The following is a 19,823-nucleotide window of genomic DNA, read 5'->3' as shown; positions in this document are numbered from 1 at the left end:
GCTCTGTACTCGTGGTAAGAGACTGTCTTGTTTTTGTAGTGCTGCTGAAGCCTTTCTGATTGCTGCTGTTGCATTGCTTCCTATTCTTCTGACAATAATTGAAAATACCTTAGAATTTTTACTTTGATATTACAGATGTGGGATGCATACCTGTAACTGTATTTTAAATTATGTGACTGAGTGGATGTTGCATTTGACATGGAGTGTGGTATCTCTGTCTTGCATTCTTGCTTCTGTTGGAAACGGGAGAAGCAGCCGTCTGACTGGCTGGAAACCTCTATTCCAACATCTCTTTCATTGCAGTTGCATATGCCAGGTCTCATTAGGTAGCCCCTGTACTACAGATACATTTCTACATTACAGCCTTCAAAGGCCTGATTTTGGGCAGAAAACTTGTGGGAGGTTTTTGTTTGTTCTTCCTTTAAGATAAGAGGGGACTTAATGTGTATAGCTGTTTTTAACATGTAGCGCTCAATAACTCAAATAAATTTGAAGGAAGAGATTCTGCTGAATAGGTTGTAAAAGAAAAATGCCAGTAACTTAGTAGTTTTTGAAAGTATCAAGAAAAAGGAGTTAGAAGGTTGCAATATGTTTTAGATATTATATCATGTTCTCCCCATAACAAGTGTTTGTATTTTAGACCTCAATAAAAGATGCCATCATGGAAGAATATTCACACGATAACTGTACAGCAAAACAATACAATTAATTGTAGTTATCTTCATACACCAACAAAGAGAATGCAATTTAAACTGCCAGTTTCTAAGGGAGATGGTGGTGTGGACTTGTCAGGAACTCTGCTGTGAAAAATGTGTGATCATGGCAGGTGGAGCTCTGCTGAGTCCATAGGAGATAACTTGGTTTCCTGTTGTAAAATATTGCTACGGATTATCGCATTATAAATTGGTGTAGGATAATTGAAACTAATGGAGCCTTTGCAGCCTTTTACACCATTTGAGTGCTTGGTCCACTGGCTTCTAAAACTCCCTTTGGCACTACAGTGTATAGGTGAGTCTGATGAATTTCAGAGAAGATGTCATATATGTATTAAAAGTGAGCGCTTGTGGTGTGCTTTAATTAAATCAGGTCCCTAGATGCAATAAATGCTACTCCCTTTCTTTTTCATTTGTAGCAAACTAAGTAAAGGGATGAGAATTTTTTCTTACTCTATTATCTCCAGCTTCAATTTCTTACACTGTTTTTGTAAGTTGGAAATGTGATACTGGTGAGATTTCTATTTGCAAAGGTAGTGTTTCCCTAATATGTGAAGAGAAGGAGTTTGCAAGAGTTTCAGGACTGTGTCCTCTTCCTAATGTCTGCAGTCTTTACTAGCAGGAATCCAGTCTGTCCAAGAGACTTTGAAACAAATATTTAGAGAAGAAAATGGAGAATAAATTTGTGTAACAGAGGACTACTCCATAAACTCATTAAGGAAGGTGAATTTGAAACACTTTTCATATACTGAGAGAGCACCTTCCTTCCCCTTGAATTAACTCATTCTATCACTTTCTTCCATATAGCATTCCTTTTGTTCGTATACGTTAAATTCCTGAAAATGTGTTTCTGCACTGAGTTTTCTTTTTTAAGGTTCCATCTTTGTTCTTCCTCAGTTACTTCCATTCCCCCTTTTTGGAAAACTCTTTGAAATTCTGATGTGGAAGTTACCAAGGAACAAAAACCTAGAATTAACGTTTTTCATGTAGTTTTGATACTCATCCACAAAACACCCCTTAACTGTTAGCACCACAAATTCCACAAGTATCTGATAATCATGCACCACTACGGCTGAAAGACATCTCCATAATGCCATTAATCTTCAGCATCTTTTCATAAGCCAAGTAGGAGTTAATTTATTTGTACAAATAGAGACATGTTATTTTTTCTTCAGAATACAAATCGGTATTGGATCTGCACAAGCTGTTTTGAAGTGATGTGCAGGAAATAAATGGAAGGAGGAAGCTTGGTTCCCCCCTGGTCCCTTCTCATTTGTGCCCAGGGAAATGGGAAGCAGCCCTTCACAAAGCGTTCACAACCCTCTACAGCTGAGCACAGCTGGTCCTATAGCTGGAAACCACCCGGCTGCCACCATGCGGTACAATACAGCTCCCTTTTTAAGGTGATGGCATGCGAGCGTACTGATTTGGGAAACCCTAATCTAGTTTGCAGATGAGGCTACATGTCATTGCCACGCAACAAAGCCTACTTACACTCTGGTCTGAAATAAGCAAACACAGAAGGGATTGCTGAATATACTGCAAAAATATAGAGCATAATTTGGTTGGCAGAATTTCTATTACTGATGATGATGAAAAGAATGGAAGATAAATATGGAGAGAACTGCTGATTGGCACAGAGGAGCTGAGGATTGAGAGAGTTTAAAAAGCTCACACCAGGGAACAGGGGTTTTGTATTAGATGGGGGAGAACTTTGCTTGAAATATTACATACACAGTGCAATGAGCAGATAAAGAAGAAAGGAATACAGATGAATCACAAGGAGTTCATATCTGACTGCTTTGCAATTTTATGAAGCTATAGATAACAAATAGGAGAAAGAAACAAATGTTTAATTCTTAAATTTAAAATTCTACCTTAAGATCACTAAAAAGTGGCTTTTCTGTTACAAAATAATTTTTTCATCATCAGCTATCAAGTTGCAACAAAGACTTTAGATTATCTGCAAGTGGGAACTTTTGAATGAACATGAATTCAGTGCAAGAATGCTTTCTTAGGCACTACTTTTATCATCTTGCTGTTGATAGTAAAGTATTAGTCTATATCCATACACAGATTGTGCAAGAGGATTATTTTCTTAGGGCAAAGTACTACTTTTATCATCTTGCTGTTAAGAGTGAAATATTAATCTATAGCCATACGCAGATTAATCCAGTGAGCCATACAAGGCAAACCAGTGCAACTGTTTTTCTTTTCCACTGTTGTTTCTTTGTTTGTTTTTGCTAACATAACTGATGGAGAGGCCTAACTCATCTTCACCTATTAAACTTTTCTATTATTTTGGTTTTTGTTACTGTCATTTTTCATGAGTCAAAATTTTGCTTTGAAACGACGACATTCCTATAAGCTGGAAATGTTGATTAACTCCAAAAACTGCACTAACAGTAGGTGAAAGAAGTTGGGTTGTTTTGGTTTGTTTGTTTATTTAAGAAAAGGATATTTTCATTATACTAGAATTTAAGATAAAGAGAGAATATTGTGACTCCCTGGGCTTCATACTACAAGCCAGTGGACTTTCCTCACTTGAACTGCAGCTCTTACTCATGTAGCTGTAGTTGAACTTGAGGCTTTCTTCTTAGCAGTGCCTCAGGCTTTGGTACTAAGGTCCCAATACTACAGAATACTCCACCATGCTTATTTGGTTGATCCAGTGCCTAGTTGCTCTTTCTGTTACAATTTTTTCACCCATTAGCCTGCATTTCCATGGCCTCTATGTCCCACCCTTAGATAGGACTGATCCTTTATTCTCTAGGGTTAAAAGCCTTTTGTTGCCAATCTCCCAATTTAGGAATTTACGAGTTATAACCAAAGCACACTGTAACCTTCTCTTGCCTAAAAGGAACAGACTGAGCATCCTGGGTTTGTCATTAGAGAGTGTTTTCATATCCTTTCATCGTTCTCATAATTCTTTCAATTCCTCTAATTTTCTGACATCTTTCCTAAAGTATATATGCCAGAACAGGACATACAGTTCACGGAGCCAGACAGAAAGGTAATAAAACTGTCGTGTTCCCATTCACTACTTCTCTGTTTAAATATTTAAAGGACTGTATGCCCATTTTAACCATAGATTTGAACTGATTACCTAGTTTAAGTTTTGGGTTTTTTTCCTACTGTTTCCCTTTTCAGAATCACTGATTTGTAAGATTAGTGTTCCCAATCTAATCATTTATGTCTTGCATTCTTTGTTCTTAAAAATATACCTTTGTGTATGGTTGGCCAGCCTGAAACATCTGATTTCTCTATGATCTATGACTCTGAAGCAGAGTGTATGACTCTGAAGCAAAGCATGAAACACCAGAGAGTAAGGGCTTTGGGCCCTTAGATGCCCCCCGTTGAGTCCCAAGCTTGTAACATGGAGTATGCTGGGGTCTGCTGTGCACTAAACTTCTGAAACCTTTATTTTGAAATGATTTTTTAATATGCATGTTCTCTAGGAAGATTAAAAAAAACACACATTTCATTTCTTTCTTTTTTCTCTATATTCTGTTTTGTGAATATCCTGGAATGGAAACTGTGGAGCTCACTCAGCATTCAGTTCTCAGTCATGTTATTCACTGGTCTTCAATTTTATGTTACCTTTATTCAGTGATGATTTCTTTCTTTCTTTTTTTTTTTGAGTTCACTGGTATAAATCTTAAATAATCTTGGACTAAAAACTCATCCCACCAGTTACTGATGAATTCCCCGTACAATTCCAGGTCTTCTCCTGTTTCAGTTTTTCAGCCATTTATGTATGCAGGTTGATTACTTTTTTACTGTGATTAATTTCTGCAGAAAAGCAGCTTATGCAATTATGTTGACTTAGACTCCTTGCTCTTGCTGATTTTATACACGGCTTTATGGAAAATAAAAATCTGTAATCAAAAACTACACTGATAAATTAATATAACAGAAATTAAATGTTATTGTCCCAACTATAGTGGGTAGCATTAAAACATTACCATTGTAATTCAGAAGTACATGATTGTGATTTATTTGTTAAAAGTTGTCATTTGAAAGATGCCACCTGATTCAACGTGGATTTATTATATTCTGATATGGTCACAAGAATATACTAATCTAGCATTTCTGTAACTGCTGGTATACTATACTTGCATAAAATCACCAGTTTTAGGAATTTTGTTGTATCATTGACCTGCCATGGCAATCTTTTTTGCCGTGGCAAAAAGAGCTGTGTGGTCAAGGGAGTATTTTAGTTAACGGCTTTGAAAAGTGAACAGCTTTTAGTTATATCCACTGAATGTAACTGAAGCAATAGCTAATGTAAAAGCAATAGAAAACTAGTTTGTGTTATGTCTGTGAACTGATTATCTCCTGTATCTACTTTTAAAGCTTCATATATATCAAATCTATCCTCCGCTTTTGTTTCATTTTGTTTCCCATTCCAGGAAATGGTTCCAGCGTACATTGATTTCTAGCCAATTTGTTTTTACATTCTATTTTTCTTCTTCAGTATTGCTGAAGAAATACCAACACAGATTGTTAATATTTTTATTAAGCCAAGGCAAACTTTTCGAGCCATTGCTAATCTAGTGTGCAAGCAGGTGTTCAAAGTAATCTATTACTGTAGATATAAGTGATGCAGTTAAAATTGTCTTGGACCTTTGGGGCACCAGAGGTGAAAGCTCTGACACACAATTACAATTCTTTAAGTTCATTATACTATTCTGTATAGGAATTTCCTTGGTACATAGCACTTTGTTTTTCTTACTGGAAAATTATGTGTTTATTTAGGAAGCATATTGTGTCATGAATCAAAAGAAGTTCTGCATCAGGTTAATAATAATATACTCCTATCCAGACCGATAGAGCTTTCCATTAGTCTAGGAACAACACCACTATGGGAAGAAAAGGTTGCAGTCTGTTTTGCATAGCAGGAAGTTGTACAAGAAAAGGAAGCCTTGCTTACAAACTATTTCCAAACCCACACAAACAAACTTACATTACTGACCTTGTTCCCTCCTTCTCTCCTATACTCATGCCATTTGCATAGTATGTTCACTTGTTCTTGTATATTAAGCAGTACCTGATGACGAGCAATAATCTTGCTCGTCTTAGGAAAATTAACTAAAACCTGCTTTTAGCTTCTCCCTTTGCTAATAACTAGCCTGTTTAAAACTGTTTAACCCAAGATGGCAGAAATTTTCTTGGTCATTTTAATTTTATTTGAAGATGAAGTGTAGCAAGATGTACTCTTTAAAGTTCATACATCTGGAACAGATCGTTCAGGAAGGGATGCAGGAAGGAAGCAACGTAATCCTAGGGATTTTGCTGAAGGTGAAGCAGAAGATAGTTTTTAGGGATGTGTGCATATGTACACACATAGGTTTCATTCTTACTTTAAATAAAGAAAGAATAAAACGAAAGCCATCAATTGGGTTTTTACTGTAGCTGCAATGAAGCTTGTGAGCATTTGTCTCATGTTTCCCTCTTTACCAAGTATAACTATCCACCTAGCTGGAGTGTAGCTCGTTGACACCAGGCTCACATAAATAACTTCAGTGCTTGTTCCAGTGAGCACCTACAGAGTGCCTAGACTACTTTGCCTTTCTGCTTTGCCTGTGGGGACACTGAGGCAAGGAGCCGAGGGATTTGGCCTCGGTCATAGTTTCAGTCTTTCTTTGTTAGTCTTTATGAGGCTGCTGTACCAGTTCAGCCCAGTGGGTTTGTTCAGCAGAGCTGGTGGGTGCTCATCAATCTGAGCACGTAAAAGTTCAATCAGTTGCAACAAAGATCTTTTTGGACCTACTGTCAGTGAAGGACACTTGCTTATGGACCTACTGCAAAAATCAATTTTGAGTTGATAATAAGATAAGTTGGAAAGGAGACAGCAAGTATCAAGAAAAATGGAATAAATTTTCTACTTAATTGAGGTGTTTTTCCAGACATTTCTGCCCTCCCACCCCTCCAGAGAAAAATACAAGAAAATGCTTTTTAAAAGTTCAGTTCAGAATGTGTGTATTTAGATGTTCTCGGTACAGAGAGCAACTTTACCAAAAACCCCTTTACCAAAAACTCAAAAAGCTAGCTCTGCATGAGTAATTAATTTTCTCTTACTCTTCCTATTCCTCTTTGTCGAAAGGCTGAAATGAAAGAAAAAGGGAAGGTACTTGAACATAAAGTACCTTCCTTTTTAATGAAAATTCTTGAACCTGAATAGGCATATATTTATGAAACCTTACAATTGTAGTACTCCGTAGCTAGCATTTAAGACAGTACAGAACATATCCACAAGAGTTTTCTAATAAACTTGTGCACAAGCTACCCATCAATTTGTTGCAGAAATCTTCTGAATAGAAATGGCATCTATTAAGCACTATACTACTGGAAAGCTATTTACCAAAAAAAAAACCCTACAAAAACTAGCAGTTTATTATAATTGTAAGCATTGCAGTACTTAAAGAATTTCTGTTGGGTGACTTTTTATTATGAATATTTCTAATTAAACAAAAACAAGCTCATAGAGAAAAAAAATTGAAAATGTAATTGCACAGATTTTAAGTAGGTGTCTGAAATCTAGAATGTTATTTTACCATTAGAACAGATGGGGTTGGTACACTTTCTTCTTCGAACTGTTTGAAGTCCGACTACGGCGATATTTAAATGTCAAGGCTCCCTTTTCCTTTGCCTCATTCCTGTTTTCACAATTGTCTGTAGTTAGTGGTAATTGCTATAGAATAAAAACCTAGCAGTTGATATCAAGGTCCAGTCTAACCTAAAGCCACAGTAAAAATATTTTCCCTAAGCATTTCCATGATTTTTGTTAACATTAAGATCTGAAGTGCTTTTTATCCGTGCTCTTTTATCCCCAGTTAAATTATTTGTATTAGGATAATACTGAACTGCAGAATGCTTACAGAATTGCAGGTCTCAAACATCAGCAAAGGAAAATTTAAACTCCTTCTTGAAAATGTATTTGTAACAACTAATTGATTAAAAACTACACTCGCTGAGTTGAAGTTCAAAAGCATTTTTATATTTCTAGCTAAGAAACAAAAACTGTCCAGAAATTAATAACCTTCTTACAGGGTTGTAAGAGAGCACTTTGGCCTATGCTACAACTTCAACTCTGGGTTCATTTTCCCATCAGTGAACATGGAACAAGGAAATAAAGCTGTGGATGTTGAACAATATATGAATCCACATATGTGGAAATCGAAGGAGCTCAGCTTTCTGCAGCAGAAACAGAGCAGAGTATGCTTATGAAATTATAGAGTAATATAGATTTGGAGTTCTTTTAAAGTGAAATGTGTGCCATATAAAACAAACAAAATGGTAAAACCGTTAAGCAAGGGCAATAAGCAAAATATGCTTTACTCCATCAGGCACTTGAGACAGTTGAAAGTGATAGCCATAAGACTGTTGTGATAAAAGGTAGATCTAGATATTTCATCTGGGTTTGGCAAAAATCTGCTCCTAATTAAATCTTCTTTTACATCTTTGAAACAAAAGGCAAGAGAGAAGCAACATATGAATTCTTTGCTAATGGAAAACAGCAAATGTATTATTTTTAAACTAGCATAATCAACGCAGTAACACAGAGACCTCCTCGGTCTAGTCCAGTGCTATTGTAGTTAGTCATCTTCACTTAATGCTATTCATAAATGTGTTCAGGTCCATCTTCAAACATGGCATGAACTGCCGTTGCTGATGCTGGGACCAGTAGAAGGTGGTAAACTGGGTGAATGGATGGCTGGTTGGCATAATTCAAAGAGAAAATATAGGATAGAGGAGAGGAAAGAGAACAGAAGTATAATGAGACTACCAGCAAGAGAAAGCCCATCACTCCTCACTGGTTTGCTAAAGAAAAAATTGTAAATGTCTCAGAAAACTATATAAAGTAATATCAAAGAATAATTCAGGCTGGGAGGGCCCCTACCTTCTGCTCCAAGCAGGGCCAGCTCTAAGGTCAGACCAGCTTGCTCAGGGCTGCATCCTGCCAGCTCTTGAAAACCTCCAAGGACAGAGATGAGACAACCTCGTGGGACAGGCTGCTCCACTGCCCAACTGTCCTCATGGGGAAAAAGCTGGAGCTGGGCAAGAAAACAGAGATTTCAGCAAAGACGAAAAGAATAGTAAATTACTTAGATTTAAGGCATTATTTCTGTTACATCATTGCTGCTTAGCTAAAATCATCTTGTGAAATTGCCTCAGTAATATCAGATTTGTTCTGCCTGTTCTAGACTCTCAGACTTTTGAATTCAAGTCTTAGGAAAATGGATGTCCTTATGTAGTTTTTATATTTGAGTTCCGGTTAAGCATACATTTTGTGAAATAGCAATATTTTGTCTCCTTGGGAGAGGGTGCTAAGTTCTTTTACTTATACTGTTCAAAATGAATATCATTCCTATCACAGGAGAATATTTTCACATCTGCATTGCTTCTTTTTGAAAGAAGCAGTTAATACGATGAGCTTTCTCTTATTGGAGAAGTGGTTGCCAAAAGGAAATGTGAAGGCTCTAGATGTGAGAGATTTTACTTCTATTTCTATATACTCTGTCATTTTTTTCGTGAGTTACTATTGCAGAAAAGCAAAATGCTGTAGACATGAGGAGAGCTGGTTTATGGATCAACCTGAAGCACAATTGGGTACTTTTGTGGAAAATTTTTATTTTCAGCTTTCTCTGTTACCTTCTTTCCCATCTGACCGTGAGAGAAAAAATAGCCTGTTAATAGTTTCTTGCCATGATGAAGCTGGGGAATTCCTCAAAAATGAGAGAGTTACTGTAAAGGCCATCTAGTCCAACTCTGCCAGTATAGATTTATCCTCTACAGCATATGATCCAATGCTCTGAAAGTGTAATTTTACACTGTCAAGAGATGTAGATCTATAGCCTAATAAATCTCCTGGCTCAGAACATTTCCTAATTTCCTTTCACACCCCTATTCTGTATTTTTTATGTTACCTATTCCAGTTAATCATTCCTGGTTATATCCTGCTTTTATCACCGGATAGAGTGCTTCTGCTTTTGTAGATGTTAACATTGCACACCAGTAAGCTATATTACCTGTAGTTGTACCTGTAGTTGGTACAATCACAATAGCACACTTAAGAGAGTTTTTTTTAATGTAGAACAAAGATATGGTCCCTCAGTTACTCTCTTTTGGTAAAGAAGAGATTAAGCATGGCATATTGTATCAGAGAAGTGTATGTTAGGCATTGCACAGAGGAGACTCAGCTTGATTTATCACTGCAATATGGTGGGGAATGTCACATCTATGAGAAGTTAGATCTAGACCCTGACTTCCCAACTGGCTTCTGCTTATGGTCCTTTTGCACACGGAAAAGGAAAATACCAGGACTATGAAAGCCATGATTCAAGGACATTGACTGACCTGCTTTGTGAAATCTGACAGTATACAAAAAAAACCCCACCTTGAATGATGAAAATATGGGTGATTAATTGGGAGCAGATGCCCATTTTAGGGTAGAGTTTGATCAAAATGCTTTGACAAGCATTTGAAATACTTGAAATATAAGCATTTCTCAACAAGAGCTTTTTTCAAAGCAGTGGTTTTGACTCAGCGGGGGTCTCTGCCCCCTTCCTTTGCCGAACTCACTGCTCTGTGGCCCCTATGAGCATCGTGTTGTCATATGACGTGGGAGATTGTGCTGTAACACCTAGGAGGAAAATGGGTTCTTTACAGCAGTGTGGCTCCTGACCAGCAGCTATTTTATTAGATATTTCTGTTTTACTGGAAAGAAGTGCCTGTTGCTTAGCGCCTGATCTGTGAGTCAGTCAATCCATCTCTGCTACTGTACTGTGGGGAAAAAAAATCATATTTTTGCATAGCGATAGCTGCCTTTTGTCCACTTTCCAAATATATACCTTTGCTCTCAGATTAACCCTAGCAAATAATACTGCTAACACTAGAGAATTGTGAGTTTAGAATGAAGTGTAATACTGATTTTGTAAGCTGGTTTGGTACCGATTAGGTCACCGTAGACAGCATAGAATTAAAATCTTTCCCCACTTTCTGAGAAGTGCTATTTCATCTTATGCTTAAAGGAAATTTCACTAAATTTCAGCAGTAATGTGACTGATATCCTGGAATGAGCTGGTCTTTTTTTATGTTAATTCACTGGAGCAATGAGGTTGTTTGGTGTGAATTTTAATGGAATGGGTAATGGCTGAGATACAAGTGCTCTTTCCGTCTTTCCCCATGGAAACTTTCCCTGTGTTTAAGATTCCATTGCTTCCTTTAGTCAAGACCTACCAGAGTTCAGCACTAATGTGTGCAACTGTTACTCCAGCTATTACTGCAAGCTTTTCCTAGTAGCGTGGTGCAACGATAAAGATGCACAAAGCACTACTGTCTGGAAATGCCATTTTAGTCCTGAAGGTTCAAATGCAACGAAATCTCCAAGCCTTGGAAATGACTTTGATGATATGTCCTTACAAGTAACAAAACCGGTAGATAATGTTTGCTCATGATGAAACATACAGATATTTCATTACTTGAAAAACAAAAGATTTGTTTTCAAATGTTTTGTCTTCTGAAGATGAACAAGAAGAGTGTTGTGGTGGCTGTGATTTGTCTTGTGCATCTTCTTTGCTAGGACTGCTTCTTTCATACATGACTGTGTGCTAATGTCCTGTTTCACTAAAGCCTTTGTAAACTCTGTAGCTCCAGAAAAACATTTGTCTCATCATTATTTCAAAGTACAATTTTCTATTTTATTGCATTTTTCACCAGAAACTTAATATTTTTGAAAGTGTTTCTTTCCCTGAAAGACTATTATACCCAAATGCTAACACAGAATAGTTTGCAAGCGTATATCTTCCTAATATTTACATCCTTAAAGCAAAAATCTTTTTTTTTTTCAGTTCTGCCCTCATTCGTCAGCATATACATCCCCTGCACCTTTCTCTGTCACACAGGCTGAGCAAAGAGAGATTATGCTGAGGGGGCATATTCAGAAGTGTTGCTGGTTGCTGCTACAGAAGGAGGTGTATATGTACTCTTTCCATGACAAGCAACTAGACATTGTAGTGGGCAGGGAGCCCCTTCTCTTAGCATGGCTCTAGTTCACATCATAAATCCTTCAGTTATGGTGTCTGAGTCTTGGTAATGCACATACCTGGAGGATGGGAGTATATTGCTCAGCGTTTGTCCAAGTACTGAGGGAAAGGAAAGAACAAGAGGTGCAAGCTGTTCTTATCATGGTATTTAAATTTTGTTTTCTTTAGCAGCCTAGCTCTGGGAGTCAAATTATTGTCATCTAACTTTGTTGTGGTTGTTAACAAACAGTTTCCAATTCTTATAGTTGAGGGAAGAGATTTTCAAAGGTAAATCTTCAAGGATCCAAAACCAAAAGGCACATAAAACAAAAGTAATTTCATAGTCATAGTTTTTTTTTCATTTATTTAAATCTCTTAATTTCTTAGCCTTCTGTATTCTAACCTAATGATTTTTCATATAGGGAGATCATAGGCCTGATTCAAGATTTTTTGAAGATTTTTTGAATGCCCTGAGGCTGACATTTCTGGTGTTTTACATGATCTAAGTTTTCTGCCTAGTAGTTCCAGAATCAGTTACATGTTGTACCACAGACCACCTGTGTAATTTAACACAAATCACTTCAAAAATAAGTTTCTCTAAAATCTCTTTGAAGAGTTTTATCATTTCATTACTCGGATAACTGTACAGAGGGAAGCCTACCTTTACTGTGAATAAAATAGAAATATTCTAAGCAAAACCGTATTTTTCCTGAAGGAAACTGCATCTTATTAAAGAGATTTGTTTGACTAGCTGATATCTGCTAGAAGGGCAACTCAGCAGGGCACAAACAATCCATGAGGTTTCTGGAGTGTGTTGATGACAACTTCATGACACAGGTGATCAAGAAGCCGATGAGGTGAAACCCTCCGGTGGACCTCCTACTTACAAACAAAGGAGGACTGCTTGGGGACGTGAAGGTCAGGGGCAGCCTTGGCTGCAGTGACCATGAGGTGGTGGAGTTCAGGATCCTGAGAGGAGGGAGCAAAGCAAAAAGCATGTTCATGACCCTGGACTTGAGGAGAGCAGACTTTGGCCTGTTCAGGAACCTGCTTGGAAGAATCACATGGTATACGATCTGGAGAGAAGAGAAGTCCAGGAGAGCTGGTTGATTTTCAAAGATCACCTCTTCCAAGCTCAGGCCTCCTGGAAGCTATTTCCAGACATAGGAAGGACAAGGTGATTGGGAGCAGTCAGCATGGATTTATGAAGGTGAAAGCATGCTTAACCAGCCTTCTACATGGAGATGAGTGGCTTGGTGGATGAAGAGAGAGCAGGGGCTGTTATTTATCTTGACTTTAGTAAGGCTTTCAGCACTGTTTCCCATAATATCCTCATAGACAAACTGATGAAGTACAGGCTAGGTAAGTGGACAGTGAGGCAGACCGAAAAGTGGCTGAATGGCCAAGCTCAAAGCATTATGATCAGCAGTATGAAGTTGGAGGCCAGTCACTAGTGGTATCCCCCACGGGTCAATAATGGGGCCAATACTGTTTTAACATCTTCAGTAATGTCCTGGACGATGGGGCAGAGTGACCCTCAACAAGTTTGCAGATGACACAAAACTGGGAGGAGTGGTGAAAACACCAGAAGTTTGTGCTGCTATTTAGACCTTGACAGGCTGGAGAAATGCAACAAGAGGAACCTCAAGAAATTCAACGAAGGGAAAAGCCAAGTCCTGCGCCTGGAGAGGAACAACCCAAAGCACCAGTATATGCTGGGAGCCAATTGTCTGGAAAGCAGCTTTGCAGAAAAGGCTTTTAAGGGTCCTGGTGGACAAGATGAACATAAGCTAGTAGTGCTCCCTCACAGCAAAGATGATCAGCAGTATCCTGGGCTGCATTAGGCAGACTGTTGCCAGCAGGTTGAGGCTGGGGATCCTTCCCCTCTACTCAGCACTGGTGAGGCCACACCTGGGGTGCTGTGTCTAGGTCTGGGCTCCCCAGACCAAGAGAGACATGGACATACTGAAGTGAGTCCAGCAAATGGCCGAGAAGATGACTAAGGGCCTGGAGCATCTCTTATATGAGGGGGGGCTGAGAGAGTTCACTCTTCATCCTGGAGAAGAGAAGGCTCAGGGGGATCTGATCAATGTGTATAAATACCTGATGGAGGAAGAATGATGAAGGCAGAGTCAGGTTCTTCTCAGTGGTGTCCTGTGAAAGCACAAAAGGCAAAGGGCACAAACAGAAATACAGGAAATTCCATTTAAATGTTTAAAAAAACACTTTTTTACTGTGCGGGTGGTCAAACACAGGAACAGGTTGACCAGAGAAGTTGTGGAGGTTTCATTCTTGGAGATATTCAAAACTCAACTGGACACCACCCTGAACAACCTGCTCTAGGTGACATTGCTTTGAGCAGCGGGGTTGGACTAGACAATGTCCTTTCCAGCTCGCCTATTCTGCAAGTCTGTGACTGGTCCATCCTCTTCAATAAGAGTAACAATCTGGGAATTACTCTGGGCTAGAATATACTTAAATTAAATCAAAATAAAGAGTTAAATACTATTCTGTAACAGCTGATAATTGTTTAGATTTCTTTTTGCTTCTTAAATTAAGGCAGTAGAAACACATACTGTGATAGAATGTATCTTGGACATCTACGTGATAATATATCTTGGACTTTTGCCATTAGAGAAGACATATTTTTCCATCCCCCCCCTTTCTCTCTTAGATTACTTACTGTCAATAAAAGCAGTGTGAGAGGTACCAAAATTACATGTTTTACAGTAGATGCAAAGCAGAAGAATGATCTCAGAATAAATTATTTTGATGAACAGCACTTGTCTAGCTTAACTTTTTATCCTCGTTTGCTTCAGGCAGCTATAACAGTGCTGGAGTCCTTGTTCTGTCTGTAGAAAAGACTGTGGGGGAATATGAGAACTCTGGTTTAAATTTGATATTATCCAGACGATTTACTGCTGCTATATTTCAATTAGAGAGTCCTGTGACTTAGTGGATAAGAAAGAAAAGCTTTCCCTGGCAGGGGAAAGTAAGGCCACTATATGGTGTTATTTTCTTGACATGGCCTGAAGATTTAAGAGTTTAGAGTTTGCCTAAGTTTTGCCTATGCGTGGTAACCCTAACAAATTGCATGTGCTATGAGGTCATGCTTGGGGCTTCCGAACATAAAGGAACCCAGTTAGAGCTGTGCCATAGCTGTGTACTGTAGATCTAGTGCTTCTTAGAAGCCTTGCATAAAGCTGCTCTGAGGGAGGAACAGAAAGAGTAGGAATAGGAATGGGACTAGGAATAGGACCACTGACTGTCAGGTAGAGGGAGAAAATGATCTCAGCTGAAATGGACATTATGGCTGATGCTAAGGAAACTAGTGGCTTGCCAGCTTTTGCAAACACATTCATTCAACCTTGGTGTGGAGTGGCCCTGCAGAGGAGCTCTAGACTTTGTGCAGATCTGAAAAAGCAAAACTGAGGGAGGAGGAGGGGGGAAATAATATGTAAGGTAAAAAACCAAACCATGAATTCTGGGATCAGTTCTCCTAGTAACTGTTAATATGTCTGTGGCTCTCACAACCCATTTGACAGAAGCAGTGATTCATGCGTCTCTGTCTGAAGTAACTGTCATTTAAAAGACAGATCTCTACAGAATATTTAGTATAAGGATCCTGGCTTACTTGCTGACACTATTTTGTACTACGAAACCTTACACTGAGAAGTGTGTTTGTATGCAACATTCATTCTGTGTTTTAGTATTAAATTTCTTAGGTAGAACCATAGTGAATGCTGTACTTTTAAAACCAGGTGTGGTATTTTATCATATAGTGTGCTAAAGAGCAGACAGAGCTGAGAAAAGAACACAGAAGGATCTGTTACCAAAGCACCATAAGAGATTTGATTTAGTAAATTTTGCTTTCTGGGAGGCAAGACTGAAGGTTTCAGGGCATTGTTAATCAATGCAGTGTTCTTTGCCTCTAAATCATTTTTGATTCCAACTCACCATTAATTTATGCATTACTCAGATATGATGAGTATTTTGTGACCGCCCTGTGACTTGAGTTCAGGAAATATTTCTAGATCTCTTTTCATAAACTCATGGCTGTGGTTCTGTATTAGATGTTCCCTCTTATGGGCCATCCCATTTAATGTATTTGCGTTTTACCCATCCAGAGTGAAGCTCTGCTTTTAGAAGAGTTTTGTAAACTAGAGTTCTTGCAGCATGTTAGAGAGCAATCAGATAATCATCAGCAGCAGTTTTCTTTTTTTTTTTCCTAGATACAGGCTTTTCCATTAGCAGCAGAAAGTTCCAGGAGTCAGAAATGTAGCTAGCTCCTCTGCTGAAAACTAGAGAAAGTTATCTTACAGCAACAGAAAGGAACTGTCTGACTGTAAATAGTTCCTTACTGTCTAAACTTGCAGCTTGAGAAAAATTGGATTTGACTTGAGCTTTCAAAAAAATAGTAAAAATACCTGCCAATTTCCTTCCCAGCCTGAATGAGCTCAAATTCACATAAAAGAGTTATGGAGATTATTATTTCCATAACCTGCTTCCCTCTTCCAGCTTTCCAAAACTGATTCAGTGTAACATTTCTGAAGAAAAGTGAAGAGACAAATTAGCATTTGGAGGGGGATACTAGGGAGCCATCAAATTTAGTACTAATCACAATAGCCAATCCAGATCTTCAAGGGAAGCTTCGGTTATGTTCTTTTGTGGTAGAACTACAAATTCTGTAACTATAAATGGGTCCACATTATTATTAGAATATATGTATTTTTGGACGTGGATGTCATGATATGTTGATCACATACGGAATTTATGTTAGCTCTGAAGTACGAAGAGCTGATCTTTGTTGGAAGAGGAATAATTACAGAATCACAGAATCACAGAATAGCCAAGGTTGGAAGGGACCTCTGGAGATCATCTAGACCGATCCCCCTGCTCAACCAGGGTCCTCTAGAGCACATTGCCCAGGATCACATCCAGGCGGGTTTTGAGTATCTCCAGGGAAGGAGATTCCACAATCTCTCTGGGCAACCTGTGCCAGTGTTTAGTCACCCTCACAGGAAAGAAGTTTTTGCTCATATTCAGATGGAACTTCCTATGTTTCAGTTTGTGCCCATTACCTCTTGTCCTGTTGCTGGCCCCATCCTCTTGACACCCTCCCTTCACATACTTGTAGACATTGATGAGATCCCCTCTCAGTCTTCTCTTCTCCAGGCTCAACAGGCCCAGCTCTCTCAGCCTTTCTTCAGAGGAGAGATGCTCCAGTCCCCTCATCATCTTTGCAGCCCTCCACTGGACTCTCTCCAGTACTGCCATGTCTCTCCTGTACTGGGGAGCCCAGCACTGGACACAGTACTCCAGGTGAGGCCTCCCCGGGGCTGAGGAGAGGGGCAGGATCACCTCCCTCCACCTGCTGGCAACACGCTGCCTAGGGCACCCCAGGATCCCCTTGGCCTTCTTGGCCACAAGGCCACATTGCTGCCTCATGCTTAACTTGTTGTCCACCAGCACTCCCAAGTCCTTCTCTGCAGAGCAGCTTTCCAGCTGGTCAGCCCACAGCCTGTACTGCTGCATGGGGGGTTCTTCCTCCCTAGCTGCAGGACCCTGCACTTGCCTTTGTGGAAATTCAGGAGGGTCCTCTCCACCCACCTCTCCAGCCTGTCCAGGTCCCTCTGAATGGCAGCACAGCCTTCTGGTGTGTCAGCCACTCCTCCCCAGTTTGGTATCAGCAGCAAACTTGCTGAGGGTGTGCTCTGTCCCTTCCTCCAGGTCATTGATGAGTACGTTGAACAAGACTGGACCCAGGAGTGACCCCTGGGGGACACCGCTAGCTACAGGCCTCCAACTAGACTCTGCACCACTGACCACACTCCTCTGAGCTCGGCCATCCAGCCTCTTCTCCATCCACCTCACTCTCCACTCATCCAACCCACACTTCCTGAGCTTACCTAGGAGGATGTGATGGGAGACAATGTAAAAAGCCTTTGTAACAACTTTTTGGACTTCCTGCTCAAACTCTTAAAGACTGGCAAAGTAACCAGCCTCCCAAATCAACACTTTTGATTAAGCAGTCTAGTTGTCTTCCACTTTTCCTTAAGGCACCAACTGAATTTTCTTTTGGCTAAGGAATGTTCTAACTGTCATCACAAAGTGAGAGTTTTATCGAATATTCATCTCTCGTGATAGCAGTTTCTCTCCAATCTAGTATAGGTTTTGGAAGATTAGTTTAAGTTTCCTATTTGACATGAAACAAATGAATTAATTAACACTTTTATTTTAATAAGTTTTTCTAAATATAGAGCAATCAAATTACTGCTAAGTAGTCTATAATAAATATTCACATTTTCAGGCTTCTGAATGGTAATGACTTGCTTTTAATCTTGTTTGCCTTCTGATTAAAAATGCACAGGACTTGGTACCAACCAAGGATGAATACTTTATCTCTGAAGCTGAAAGCACGCAAGAACCTGCATAATTTTTAGCAAGAGGAAAATCTAATATCCTCATTTCTTGGAAGTTTTATGTTTCACATACTAAAATGCTGGTGTGTGCCTACATACAGGCATTGTTGAATAAAGCATCTGTATATGATTATTTTCTTGCTAAAGGAACAAATATGGTTATATGTTGTTGGTGATTTCTCTTGTCAGTATAAACTTCCACCTGGAAATTTTTTGATTACGTAGATACATCATTGTGCTACGTTCCCAAAATAATGGAAAGGCATATCGCAGGGCTGGGTACTGTTTACACCGATGCAGTCTTCTAATGGGCTTTCAGAATTCTTTCAATTATTTGGGAGAGTGGAAAACTAAATATAGCCCATGTAACGAGTCTGGTAATGAAGAGTTGCAGGAAGAACAACTGTTATGGCTGTTCAGCGCATAGTGAAACTTCCATTGATTGATGCAGTCAAGCCTTCAGAACAAGTCAGACTGAAATGTCATCTGGAGGTAGGCTAGCACTTTTATTTAAAAAAAAAAACACTAAACATAGAAAACTCCATATTATGAATGATATTTTGTTGCTCTTCAAATACATGTGTTTTGAAGGCTGCTGATAGCAAAAGTAGATATATATAAATGTTTCTTTGATGTTCTGTTTAGACATACATCTGTCAGATGGTGTAGTTTAGGTATATTATTAAATATAACAAGCTTAAACATCGCATATCACAGGAGAAAATGTTTGCATTCAGACAACTGAACCTCAAGGCAATAAACAGAAATTTTGATATACATTGAACATCAAGTGATGTTGCCCTGCTTTTGGAGAATGGAAAGTTTTGCTAATTGTGTTTTTGGTAGCTGGATAGTGTATCATTCAGAAGATGAATAAACAGCTGCAAATTTTCTCAAGGAGTGACAAGTTCCAATCAGGCTAAGGTATTAATCTATTTCACCTTTCCAGTGGCAATTTCATTTCCTTTTTCTTCATTATTTTGAGTTACTAACAACTTTCTTTAGTATAGGAAGCTGTTTTCCATTTAATTTCATGCTTGCTCTCAGGTTTAGTAGGAGAGATGAATTCTTGGAAACTGGGACGAATGATGTATGTGAAAACAGTTGCTTAAAACTCAAGATGCATCAGAATCAAAATGTAGTGAACATATGTTGAAATCCAGCCTCACGGGCAGGTGATTAAACAGTATCTTGCAGCAAACCATTGCTTTGGTACACAACTGAATTTCTATGTTTTGATACGGATCCATATTTTTAGGTTCATGGCATTAAAGAAAAAGCATTTCTGTTATTTCCATGTTTGCCACATCACAGATTTAAATTGTAAAAGGGGAAACATTGTGGTGGCTACACATTGGGACAAGTTACTTAAGAGGCTGTGGAAACTTCCTCCATGAAGGTGTTCAGATCTAGGCTGGAGATTACCCCAAAGAGCATGATCTAACTTTGGAGTTGGATCCAACTTCAAAGCAAGTCTTACTCTGAGTATGAGGTAGGACTAGACAACCTCCAGAAGTCCTTTCCAAACTACATCACTCTGTGATTCTAAACAGCACTGAGAAAATGGGAATATGCAGTATCTAGTAACTGGAGTAACTGCAAATTACATAGGCTGTTGTATTTGATGATTTCCAGAAAAAACAACAAAATGAGCATTGTAG

General features: G+C 38.9%; 1 protein-coding gene across 7 annotated transcripts in view; it reads left to right on the top strand.

The window, feature by feature from the left end:
- Window positions 1-19,823, top strand: part of CNKSR2 (connector enhancer of kinase suppressor of Ras 2) — a 225,655-nt gene that overhangs the window by 141,657 nt on the left and 64,175 nt on the right. The gene's annotated exons all lie outside the window — the stretch shown is intronic.

The sequence above is a fragment of the Struthio camelus genome, chromosome 1 (genome assembly GCF_040807025.1).
Source record: "Struthio camelus isolate bStrCam1 chromosome 1, bStrCam1.hap1, whole genome shotgun sequence".
Classification (NCBI taxonomy): Eukaryota; Metazoa; Chordata; class Aves; order Struthioniformes; family Struthionidae; genus Struthio; species Struthio camelus.
Note: the sequence above shows the minus strand (reverse complement) of the source record. Positions and strands in the feature narration are given on the sequence as shown.